Source organism: Vulpes lagopus, chromosome 4 (assembly GCF_018345385.1).
Source record: "Vulpes lagopus strain Blue_001 chromosome 4, ASM1834538v1, whole genome shotgun sequence".
In the NCBI taxonomy this organism is placed as follows: Eukaryota; Metazoa; Chordata; class Mammalia; order Carnivora; family Canidae; genus Vulpes; species Vulpes lagopus.
Genome location: NC_054827.1, coordinates 145312711 through 145320790, shown reverse-complemented (window position 1 = coordinate 145320790; position 8080 = coordinate 145312711).

Genomic DNA, 8080 nt, shown 5'->3' with positions numbered 1-8080 from the left:
GCAGGCAGCCCTATGCTTTAGAGTCGGTCTTTTCTCCCAAGTTGCTTGGCCAACAGCCCGGAGCTTCTCGGTGTCGCCCCGCCTTTGCCAGCCTCTGTCGTGGTTACTGGTGCCGGCCAGTCATAGACGTGGCTCCCGGACCTGGCGAGGAAACTTCACAAGCAGTGGTCGTGATTGACCACTTTTCTCTTCCTGTTTGGACATAAGCAAAGAGTTTGCAAGATGGAAAAGCCAGGACATGCCGGCCAGTGCTTGCGGGACTACCCGGAGAGCCCGCTGCCTGAGCTGAACTGTGACATGAGCAAGAAGTAAATCCCACCCGCGCCTGGGATTTATATGTGACTGTACCGCAGTCTGCCCTATCCTGGGCATTATAATATAAATAGAAACATACAAATCATTTAAAAATAATCAGTCGTATAGGAGGCACGATGGTAGCAGCAGCGGGTGTTTTTTAGTCTCCCCGAGCCCCCAGGTGCTATCCTATAGCACGAGAAAAAAACCGCAGTGACACCATCTATGCTAAAACTCGGTGGTAAGAGTAACCCTGTAAATCCCAGAAGCTAAGCAGTGGGGGCTAAAACCATCGATAGCAGAACAGCAGCTTTGGAGGAGCAAACAAGCAAAGCTGGGAGACCCGTGGAGTGGCACCCTCGGCGGGGGGCCCCCAAACCACAGTTGAAGTGGACGGGACTGTTGAGCATTCAGGGGCAGCTAGGAAGGGAGCCCGCAGGAGGGTCCCAGGGTGCGAGGGCAGCCCAGAAGCACCCTGGAGAGCACGGGGCCTGCCCAGAGGGAGACGATTGGGTGTGGGGCCCAGGCTGACAAGGAAAGGCCTCAAGACCATGTTGAAGGAAAAATGCTGCCCAAGTATGTACCTGTCTCGTTTGTGTAAATACAGAGCCGCACCTTGTGTTGTGTGCAGCCTTCCGAGTCCCGGCGGGGCCAGGCTACCAGGCTACGGCAGCAGACCTACGGGGCACCGAGCAGCCCACTTGAAGTGTAAGGTTCAGTTCTTGCTGATCTGGAGCAAATACAGACTGTCCACATTTGTTAGAATCTGAGTGGTGATCCAGGTGTTTTCTTCTAATATTATTCTGTTACTTCCTGTATGTTTCAATTATTTCATTTTTCTAAAGAAGCGTTTACACGGGAGCATATTTCTGTGAGTGCTGTGTGCCGGCCTTTACCCGCGTGCAGCGGCCACCACCACAGCATACCACGGACTGGGTGGTTTAGCCGAGCCAGCGGGAGTTTATTTTCCCACAGTTCTGGAGGCTGGGAGGCCAGGATAAAAAGGTGCTGGCAGGATCGGTTTCCGGGAGGCATGCCTCTGGTTTACAGAAAGTCACCTCTCTGTCCTCGCAGGCCTTTTCCCTGTGCCCTCCCCCGGGTGTTTCTTCTTCTTAGGACGACAGCCCAGTTGGATTAGGGCCCCACCCGCATGGCCTCCTGTAACCTTAATTACCTCTTGAAAGGCTGTCTCCAAATATAGTCACGTTTGGGGGTTCAGACTTCTGAATACGAATTTGGGAGAGGACACGATCCTGTACATAACACCACCCAAGGTAAAAAAAAAAAAAAAAAAAAAGGAAAAAGAAAAAAAAAATTTCTAAGCGCTTGCATTTGTTTTTCTTAACGTGCCTGGGATCGGCCTCCACCTCACTCCAGCCGCCTTCTTAGTCATACACCTGATAGAAGACTAAGATCATCGGGGGGCGGGGAGGCCCAGTGGGTTACGTGTCTGCCTTCAGCTCAGGTCATGATCCATGGGTCCTGGGACTGAGTCCCGAGTCCTGCATCGGGCCCCCTGCTCAGCGCGGAACCCCTCCCTCTGCCTCTACCCCCCCCCCCCCCCCCCCCCCCCGCTTGTGCTCTCGCTCGCTCTCAAATAAACTCTTAAAAAAAAAAAGACTAAGATGATCATAAATACCTCCTGAAAGGCTTTCTTAGTAACGTAGAGAGCTTCTCAACTTTTATAATAACTTCTAATAATAATTATTTTGACTACTGAGATAAAGTTCTTGCTTACTGCCAGACTCTGGGCTCTGTTCTACAGAGTTGTGGAAGCACAACAGCTCATTGCTCAATCGCGGCAGTTACGTGAATTTACTTTGGCTCTTTCTCACTTCCTAAAACCCCAACTCCTGGGTGGATGACAGTGTGCATGATTAGTATAAACCACTCATTGACTTCAACAAACATTTGTTGAGTACGCTGTATGTCGAATTCTCTAAAGGTGTAGGAATGCGAAAATCCCTCAGCTACATTTTCAACTCTTGGATTCGGCTTCAGGTAATGCTCAAAGGGAGAAGAAAAACCTGAAGACGGTAATAGGGCTAAAATCAAATGTTTTCTGGGGAATAATGTTCTAATCTTTGTGTATCTTACACCCACCCTTTTCTACCTTTGCCTCTTAGCCTGTAAGTTCCTTACACACAAGGGAGAGAAAGTAGATGCTTTGTAGACTGAACGCTTGGCTGCATTTGGCTGGAGCTCTCAACCGATTATTTCTAATAGCAGCATGTTTGCAACGTCTAGATTTCACTTGGACTGTGGAGGGTGTGGCTTTTGTCCTACAGCGTGATATATTTGTGTTTTGCAAGTGGGGCGGAGATGGTCCCCAAGGATGGCTGTCCTTAGTTCCTCCCACTGTAAACGTGAGCCCCCCCCCCCCCATCAGGAAGCGCAGTCTGCCTCTCCTCCTTTTCAGTCTGCACTGGCCTTGCAACTTGCTTCAAACGTCAAAATGGTAGTGAAAGTGAAGCTATGCCATTTTGGGGGTTTTGCCTCTGCCCCCCCTGGAAGTCACCCCTGTAAGACGTCCAACTCCCCCGAGTCCATTACGCCACGAGGAAGGCCATGCCAGTTATGCCGAGAGACCACATTGAAGGAGAAAGACGACAATGTAGGCGTCTGGGTGGCTCAGTCAGTTGGGCATCTGCCTTGGGTTTGGGTGGTGGTCTCCGGGTCCTGGGGTCGAGCCCCGAGTTGGGTTCCCCGCCCAGGCAGGAGTCTGCTTCTCCCTCTGCCCCTCCCTGCTCCTGCTCTTTCTCTCTCGTTCATGTGTTCTCTTCCTAACCTTTAAAAGAAAGAGAGAATACGGTCATCCTATTTACACATCATCTCTCTGAAAAATATCAACGTGTCTATATTATATCAACAATATTCAAGTATCTTCAATGATTTGCTAACTACATAATTTTACAGCTAGATTTCCTTGGCTGGGGATAGTCAGATTTTATTCACTGCATGTGTTTGTTCCGTCTTCTAACCTAGAACAATTCCTTCCCTCTCCCCATGACAGTAACTGCTGGCACATCCCCCACATCTGAATCTGCTTCCTCTTACTGTTCAGCTTGATCTTCTATCCCCTGTATTTTCTATAAACTGGAAGTGAGATCTGAAAGCTGGACTAGGTTCAAGTTAAACATTTTTGACAAGAATATTTCGAGGATGATTCTGCATACTTCATACTGCATGTACATCAAGAATTAGATAAAAGATATTTCATTTTTATTGAAGAATTCATCATGGTAGGGGAGGAAGTCCCACAGGAACCAGAGAGCTATGGCAGTAGGAACCCTGCTCACAAATCAAAAATTATTCTTGTCTAGGGACGCCTGGGGGGCTCAGTGGTTGAGCTGCTGCCTTTGGCTCATACCATGACCCCGGGGTCCTGGGATGGAGTCCCACATCGAGCTACCCGCAGGGAGCCTGCTTCTCCCTCTGCCTGTGTCTCTGCCTCTCTCTGTGTGTCTCTCATGAATAAGCAAAATCTTAAAAAAAAAAATTCTTGTCTGTGTAGAGGACGGTTCGATCCCCTCCATTTCTTTGAAAATTTAATTTTTGTCCCATCTTTATCAATGACTTTTTCTAAGTGAGCTGTCTTTTTTGATGATGATGATGTTGATGAATGATGGATGATAAAGATGAGTTGGTTTTAATCAAGCAAATGTACTAATGGCATTACCAAAAGAATATTGCCATGAATGATATTGATTAAGCCTAAAATCTCAAGAGTGAAATTCATAACTTAGAACAAAGGTGTATTTCACTTCCGTGAGCTTTCATTCTTCGCTGTGAGCTATTTTGCTATTACTCGTGGCATTTGCTTTTCATACGAAGATCCCCAAATATTAAGTGGGCTCATGGATTGAACAGCGAAAGTATATAACAAAAGTGAATTTATCTAAGCAAACTGCATTATTAATCAGCATCATTCTTATTCAGTAAGTTTTAGCCTGTTTCAAAATCCATGTAAAGAGCTCTTTGAGAAAGTAAATCCTTAAGCTTTGACATTTTTTTTCTAACACCAAGTAATGCAATAGACTTGACTTTCCTCATTTCAAAACATGATAAACTTACTTAGGCGCTAATGTCACTTATCTTCAATAACTCGCTCGTGCGCCACAGTTCTCCTCTATGAATTTTAAATTGGAATAGACCTGTTTTCAAGCCCTGGTTCTGCCCCTTATTCGCTCTGTGTCCTGGACGGATCTTGCAATCTCCCAAACCAGCTTTCTCTCCGTGTATAAAGCACACAAGTGGATGGTCACCTCAGAGGTTTGTAACAAGGCCACGTAAGGTGCAATTTGTGAAAAGCCTGGTACAAATTCTGGTAGCTGGGGGCTCCTGGGTGGCTCAGCTGGTTAAGCGTCCACCTTCAGCTCGGGTCATGATCCTGGGGTCCTGGGGGCAAGCCCCTTGCCTGAGCCCTGCTCAGTGGGGAGCCTCTCTCCCTCTGCCCCAACCCCTCTCTGTGCTCTTCTGCTCCCTCCCTCTCTTTCTCTGTCAAAATCTTAAAAAAAAAAACCACAAATTCTGGTAGTCCTAGGTTGGGTCTCTATCCAAGCACCTGTCTGCGTATGGTGCACATTAATGGCAAATTAATGCCATTTGAGGATTTGGGGCTTTAGATGATGGAATAAGGCCATGTATCCGTGTCTGTGGCTTTGGGATTGCTGCAGAGAGACCATGTGTGCAGGGCACATGCCTGGAATACATCGAAAACGTGTTTCCTGGAGCCAGGCAGCAGGTCTGGAACCAAAAGGCCACCCTGACCTCCTCTGCGGTGCGGGTGCGGGTTGACCTGGGCTGGGGAGCGAAAGTCACCCGAGCGCACTGGACACAAGTCGGAGATGAATCCAAACCCCATCCTGGGAAGGGATCCGACATCTCAAAAGTGGTTTGTTAGGAATCCTGACGCCCCCCCAACCCTCCCACCCCAGTCCCCGCCAGCGCAGCGCTCTGGGGCTCCCCGGCCGCCTGCGGGGCCCCCACTGGGCCCTGAGAACTCAAAGCTTGGGAAAGCAGAGAGCAGCGCGAGCCCCGAGCCCCGTCTGTGCCCCAGACGCGCGCCTTGGGCCTGGGCGGCTCCGCGGGTGCACCTGCGGGCGGTGGGGCTGAGCCGGTCACCGCGATGCGGAGAGGCTGTGCGCTGAATCCTGTGGCTTGGGACGCCTCCTGGAAGCTAGTCCACCCTGCAGGTGCTGGCTTTACATTGCGCCACTTCAGGGTGGTCGGGAACTGCGTTTGAACCAAGGGGCTGGTTTAAAGCAAGGTCGCCCCTGCCCTAGCATAGCTAATTTTCTTTTTTAAAGATTTTATTTATTTATTCCTGAGAGACACACAGAGAGAGGCCGAGACACAGGCAGAGGGAGAAGCAGGCTCCCTGCAGGGAGCCCGATGGGGGACTCCATCCCGCGACCCCGGGGTCACGCCCTGGGCCGGAGGCAGACGCTCTGCCGCTGAGCCCCCCAGGCGTCCCCTTAGCATAGTTTCTAACTTGCCATCCGTGCTGTGCCTCAGGACTTGCAGCTGCACAAGAGCTGGAATCTAGCTAGAATGCTGCTCATTTTTCTGGATAGGATCCCCCTTAATGCTTCGAGGGCAACCATGGCTCCGAGAGGGGGAAGTTATCACGCTGCTGGCGCAGCAATCTGGCATGAGCTGCAGAAGAATGCAGTAAAAAGAAGAGGCCTGGACTCCGGCTTGAACAGGTTGAAAAGTAGCAGAATGTGTTGCTCCCAAATACGGCACTTGGGGCCGAGGAGGATTCTGAGTCGAAGCGGGTAGAAGGAGAGCCCTCTGCCTTCCCCTATACCTGCCTAAAGGCAGGACAGAGTTTGTCAAGATGCCCCCCCGCCCCCCCGCCACCTGCGACAGTTCTAGACTCTACCATCAGTCTCCCCATATTCTTGCCTTCCCACGGCCCGGTGCCCCTGGAAGCTCAAAGTCCTTTGCCTTTATCTGGCCGCGTCTCTAAAAATACACTGTTCTCTTGTTAGGATGCCTCTAAACCCGGGCACTAACCAGCCCGTGGCACCTGCTCATGAACTTGCTGCTTGTTCTTTTCTCTTGTTAATCTGCCTCTTGTTAGTCTAATTTACGGACTGAGGGCCAAGGCCAGAGAACCCAAGGTGGGTAGAAGAAAAAGGGTTTTTTCTCCTTCCCTGCCAAGGTCAACTAGATTCTTTCTAGTGGAGCTTCTAGTCATCACCTGGGCAGGTGTTCGAGTTTCCCCTGTGTGGATGCCCGTGTTTACCTATTTATAAAGTCCTCGCTTTGCCTTGCGCTGAGCGTTTTCCACGCTGGACCCCTCCCAGTTGCCCATCGGGATCTGCTTCCCGTGTTTCTCCTCCTGCTTATGCTCGGGTGGCAGGTGCACGGACGCCACCGACAGGCAGCTCCACATGTCACCTCTGGCTTTGCCAATAGGAGCCCCTGACGGATGAGCGCTCCGAGGCCCAAGGGAGGAGAGCGAGGCTGGAGAATTCATCCCCCGGCTCCTGCCCTGTGGGCTTGGGATGGTGACTGAGGCCCTGTGCCCTGCAGGGCCGGCCCTGCCCTGTCTCCCCTTGGCCCATAGGCCTAGGAGTGGGAACGGCTCCCTGCTGTTCATAGGCCCCAGAGAAGGCACAGTCCCTGGGGAGCCGGACGGAACTCTGCCCCCAAGCTGGTGGACAGTCCCCTATAACACTGCCCTCAACGTTCCCACTCGGGCGTGCACCTGTTCCCGCCAGGACCCTGACTGTCCCGCACTGATCTCACCCCGTCCTTCCTGCCAAGCCGGACCATGGATATGATCCCGTAGTACACCTGAGAAAGGCCCGGAGATATTAAACAGCTTGCCTCAACTTACACCACTCATTTTCCTTGTTTTGTTTTTTAAAGATTTTATTTATTTATTCCTGAGAGACACACACACACACACACACACACACACACACAGAGAGAGAGAGAGAGAGAGGCAGAGATAGGCAGAGGGAGAAGCAGGCTCCCTGCAGGGGGGTCCGATGCGGGACTCGATCCCGGGACCCCAGGGATCAGGCCCTGAGCCGAAGGCAGATGCTCAACCACTGAGCCCCAGGCGTCCCTCCAAAGGAATTTTTATATGTTAAAGCAGACTTCAGGCTCCCGGGGGTTGGCCTAAGAGCGCCCGTTGCCCTCAGCAACGTAGGACCATGCAGGCAGTTGAGGCCCTAGAGGAAGGTCCCTCCGCCTGTTTCAAGGACTTGCAGTGGGCTGTAGGCAGTAAGGAAATTTAATAATTTTTCTCCTGCCTTTGTTCCCCACATCAGAAAAGGCTTTGTGACTCGATCGTCCTGCCCACCCCTCACCAGCCTGGACAACATTGCATTACCTCTGTGGTCCCACCCTTTACCTTTTGTCCTCTTTCCGTAAAAAAGGCTTTGTAGACCCCCTTGACTGTCTTAAAATGAAATTCATAGATAATATAATCTACCTAAAGACCTGGTTTTAAATAAAATATGTAACATGCCTTTTCTTTTTTCTTTTTTTAAAAGTAGGCTCCAAGCCCAGGGCAGAGCCCAACGTGGGGCTTGAACTCACAATCTTGAGATCAAGACCCGAGCTGAGGTCAAGAGTCGGACGCCTGGCCGACTAAGCTACCCAGCTCCCCTGTAAAATATTTTAAAATAAGAGGACAGTTGCTTAAAATAAAACATGTGCTTCGGGATCCCTGGGTGGCACAGCGGTTTGGCGCCTGCCTTTGGCCCAGGGCGCGATCCTGGAGACCAGGGATCGAATCCCATATCAGGCTCCCGGTGCATGGAGC